The sequence below is a fragment of the Platichthys flesus genome, chromosome 17, assembly GCF_949316205.1.
Source record: "Platichthys flesus chromosome 17, fPlaFle2.1, whole genome shotgun sequence".
Classification (NCBI taxonomy): Eukaryota; Metazoa; Chordata; class Actinopteri; order Pleuronectiformes; family Pleuronectidae; genus Platichthys; species Platichthys flesus.
The window spans coordinates 931-5,570 of record NC_084961.1 but is presented as its reverse complement, the minus strand read 5'-3'; the positions used below and the strand labels follow the sequence as shown (position 1 = coordinate 5,570).

The 4,640-nt window shown below is 47.7% G+C and overlaps 1 long non-coding RNA gene across 1 annotated transcript; it reads right to left on the bottom strand.

Moving 5' to 3' along the window:
• Nucleotides 1-266: 266 nt before the first annotated feature.
• Nucleotides 267-2,124, bottom strand: LOC133972023 (uncharacterized). Its single transcript, XR_009924418.1, has 3 exons — nucleotides 1,851-2,124; nucleotides 1,127-1,202; nucleotides 267-433 (listed from the first exon to the last, which is right to left on the bottom strand). It is a non-coding gene; the product is annotated as an uncharacterized LOC133972023 (long non-coding RNA).
• Nucleotides 2,125-4,640: the final 2,516 nt, after the last annotated feature.

Genomic DNA, 4,640 nt, shown 5'->3' with positions numbered 1-4,640 from the left:
CCCGGGTAACTGTCAAGTTGTATTGTGGGATGGTTGTGAGGGGGGATTCGATTTATGTTGGAATCCCCCAGTACCAGGACTGGTTTGCGGCCTTTGATGAACCAGTCCTGGATTTTGCGGTTGGGTCTGGAGATGTGATATGTGGTCTTAAATTTACCTGCTGCGTTGGAGTCGGACTGCAGAGGACTGAATGGAGAGGAGGTGGCACAGGGTCCTGGGGAGCTGTCGTCGGGGGGTGAAGGTGTGTCGGAGTCCGGAGTGGCACAACCGGGAGGCGGAGTCCCCGGGCGCAGTTGTTGAGAGGAGGTCTCAGATACGGTGTTGTGGGCTACATTAGCCTTTATTACGCCGCTCATCATGTGTGATGACCCTCCTGCTAATGCGGTCGGGGCTCCTTCTTGTCCAATCGTGCCAGTCCGGGCACCGGCAACACCTAGGGGAGAGGAAGGGGGAGAAGAAATGATGTCAGGAACCAAGGAAAACGCATCAGATTCTGTGATGTTGTTGAGCGGGTCCGGTAGCTGGTGGATTTGGGCCTCTATCTGTTGTGTGTGTCTGTTTGGCCTTGATTGTATATTAGTAGTCGGTAAGTCTGGGGTGTTTGGGGATGGTAGTGTCACTGAAGTGTTGGGTCTGGTGAATTTCTGTCGGACGGGGGAAGGGTGGGGATCGGATGTTATTCCTCCCGTCTCCTGAGGGACCTGTTTGGGTCCCCAGGAGACTGTTTTTACCTTTGATAGGGAGGGGGTGGGGATGTTTGATTCTTCAGGGGCTAGTTTAAGCTCCCTGGTGAGACTGGGGGGAGTCAGTTGTGGGTGAGCCCTCTGTGTCTGTAGAGGGCTCTTCTTGAGTATGGGCGGGTGGGGTAGTACGTTCGGGGGGGTGTTATTCTGTGATCTTGATGTAGGTAAAGCAAGTCGTGTGTGTTGGTGTAATGGGGTCCTGGTTTGGGGGAGGGGGAAAGTCATGTGTCTGAAAGTCGGGTGTGGGCCATATTGAGTACGTCGAGAAGGTTGTGGTTGTTGAGTGTCCATGGCAGGTACTGTCCGGGGTTGGGTAGGGGTGGGGAGGAGGGGTGCACGATATTGTCGAGTCCTGTGTGGCTGGGATGTCAGTGGGAACTTACTGGAGGCTGGCAGTGGTGGAAATTCGTCCTCGTCGGATAATTCCGGGATGGTGGAGAGGGAACTCCCCAACCTGCTCTTGTGTGTGGAAAGAGGTTTTTGTTTGTTAATCATGTTGCGGTGTTGTGTGTGTCTGTTCAATGCATGTTCGGTGGCTGTAATTGTGTCTGGCCTGAAGCGTTGCCCGTATCTCCTTCTAGCCCAACCAATGGCTATCTGTAGTGCTGTAGTGTTATGTGTTGTCTGGCTGAGAGTATGTATGGTGTTGGCGTAGTGTTCTTGTAATATAGTCATGTTTGTTTTCATCCAGTGTGTTGTATTGTTTTGTATTTTGTGTCGTGTGGTGTCAGAGGGTGTGGCTGGTTTGATGAATTCTGATAGTCTGTTGACCTGCCTCATCATTCCTGGTGGAAAGGTGTTAGTTGCAAGTGAGTGATCGGTTGTATGTTTATGGTGTATGGCCTGAATTAAACGGAATAGTTTTTTGGCAGCGGCTCGAGTTTCCGGGTCAGGTGCATGATTGAGTATGTGGGTGGGTGTTGTGTCTGTGTATGTGGTCCTGGGTGTAATGTTGTATTTGTTTTGTGGTGTTGAATGCGTGTTAATTGACATCAGTGGTGGTAGTGTTGTGTGCATGAGCTGTGGTCTGAGCCCTTGGCCACTCGACGCTACGGTCTTAGCTCTGTTAAAAAACATATTTTGATAATCACTGGTGGGGGTTCTTACCCTGGCAGCGTCGGTGAAGGTCTCATGGAGGTCCAACAGTGGTCTGGTTGATCTGCTCCTGGCCGTCCTTTGCCGAGCTGGGGTGCTGGATTGTTCGGTGAGGTTTTACCAGCTGTGCTCCAGCGAGATGGTCTTTGGCCTCTGGTGCCCTGGTGCCTGGTGGGGACACTGATACAAAAAAGAGGAGCTCCGGTGTGCTCGTCCCAGTGCGAGATAGAGTTTGTCCGGGAGGTCTCCAGAATGTTATTAAAAGTGTTTAACCCACAGAAAAAATGCACCAAAAAGCATGGGTCCAGATATAGTCCCCTGTCACAGTTTCTTAAAAAAAGGGGGAGGAGATCTCAAAAAAGTTTTTGAGAGGAACAAGTAATCTCCATCTCAAAAGCAAAAAAGGAGGAGAGGAGGTCCTTTTTGCGATATAAAACTGTTTTTTGGAGGAAGACAAGGCCTCGGGCAGAAGCCCCCCAGGATGATCAAAAATTCTAACTTTTAAATAATTAAAAACAAACAATCTCAATAGTTAAAAAGCAAAAAGCTGCTTTAAAACAAGAGATAAAAGATAAAAGATAAAAAGAGTCTAAGGTGACGTACCGTAGAGTGGTTTTAAAATCCCTGACGTTTCGCAGTGGTTGTTGCTTCTTCAGAGGAGGCTGTTCAGACTGGTAGCTCTGGTGGTTTAAAAGTGTTGAAGGAGGGAAAGTGTGTCCCTCCTCCAAGGCTCAAACCACCTATCAGTTGGTTGTATTTGCAAATTGGTCGTTTGTGATTGGGCTAGAAGGGCAGATCCTGTTTGAATTTTGGAGGGAAAATTAGGGTCCCATCTGATTGGTTGCTTTGGGGGGCGGTGGCTAGAAAATATCCAGGTAATTTTATCTGGTGTGTGCTGTTTAACAATAACTATGGCCTCAGGGTTAAGGTCTAGGTTCTTAACGTGGAGGACCTGGGTTCGAATCCCCAGGGGGAATGAAATTTATGGAATTCCCCATGAAGGAAATCATTGTTCCTTCTACAACGTGAAAATATCTTTGTTGTATAGGCTGTTTAACCAGATGTGGGGGGGATTTTGTTGTGTTTTTCGTATGTTATTCTACACTAGGTTACCTTCCAGCCGGATTGAAGCTCACAAGATTTGAACTGATTGTCTATTTTCTACAATCACTGTGGCAACGGGGATGGACCCAGGACTTTGGCGTGGGGGATCCGGGTTCAAGGACCGCCCCGGGGCACCTAAACAGAAGTTTACAGGGATGGGCTCAGGACTTTGGCGTGGGGGATCCAAGTTCAAGACTGCCCCAGGACATCAAACAGGGGTCGCTGTTGTTGGGGTTACACGTGAGGGAAGCTGTCCCTCCGTATATAGTTGTTATCGATTTTTTGTTTAAGGTAAGAAGCTCTTGTGATTGGAAGGTCTATCCATCACTGGGTGGAAAGTCTGTGTGTGTACATGTGCGTGTGTGTGAGTGTGTGTGTGTAGATATGTATGTGTGTGTGTGTGTGTGTGTGAAGATGTAAGTGTGTGTGTTATTATTTATATGGTTATTGTATTAAACGTATGTTCCAACCGGATTGTTATTCATAGGTCAGTGGCACGGGCGGGGTTAGGTTTGGGTTAGGGTTGGGGTTTAGGATTCAGGGGTTTGATTTTTGTGGCACTGGCCTACTGACCTATTTCGTTCAAACCGGTTGGAAATTTGACAATGTGGTGATAGTCAGGTTGGTAGAGTACAGCTCCACCATCCCGGGGACCAGGGTTCAATCCCCAGGCAGAGCACAACAGTCAGGACCATGGGGCAGAGAAAGGGGCAGGTCAGGATAAGGGTTAGGGTTAGGGTTAGGTGTGGGGAAAATAATCCCACCTCCTTTAAAAAGGTGGCGGGAAGTGCACGGTCCTTCACTCCAGGGGGCTCCCTGGTCCCCATTTGTCACAGGTCCTGTGCTCTCAAACTAATATAGAAGTTGTTACACAGTGTTATTTCACATATGTGGACTCTTAACTCTACGAACTATTTGAGAATATACATTTTTATGCTTCTTAAACCAACGAACTATTTACAAATATACATTTTTTGATGCTTAGGTCTCTCCACACATCCGAGGGAGGGTTCGTTGCTTAGTCAGGTAAGTATAAGGTAAGTCAAAGTTTAGCTTTTTAAGTCTGGCCCTGTCGCGACGTTTCGAAAGTATTTTTTCTTCTTCAGGCAAGGGCATTTCTTCAAATTAAAGTCAGTCATTAGTCATCCCCAGGGTGGGTCTCTGTGAGAGCTTGCTGTTTAGCTCCTTCTCCGGTGGAGTATGGTGTCAGTCTGAGCCCGGAGAGGGCATCGCACCCCTTTATATATCCCATTTAGCTCCTCCCCTTTTCAAAACCTGCTGGCTCCTTGGCATCACAACTTTCCTCTGTTTCTCAAAACATTATTTTGGTGTGCCAGATTAATAGCTCCAGTTACATAATAATTGGGATTTTTTTGTCCTCTACATAACCATACTACGCCTAGTTGGGTGGGGTATCTCAGGGTATTTTTGCCTTTTGTCTGGTCTTTCTTCCTGTTTATACATTTCCCAATTAAAGCTTTGCAAACCAACTGGTGTGGAGTCTTCGTTTGGTCTTAACCACAAAGTAGTGTGGTGAGGTAATTTGAGTTTAATTGCCCTGCTCAGGGGTCAAAGGTTAGGTTTAGGCAAGGGGCCCTGTGGTTAGGGTTAGAATAGAAGGTCCCTGATTAGGGATAGGGATTTCTGACTATGAGTCATGAAAAACACAGAACTGCTGGACTGAGGACCAGGAAACGA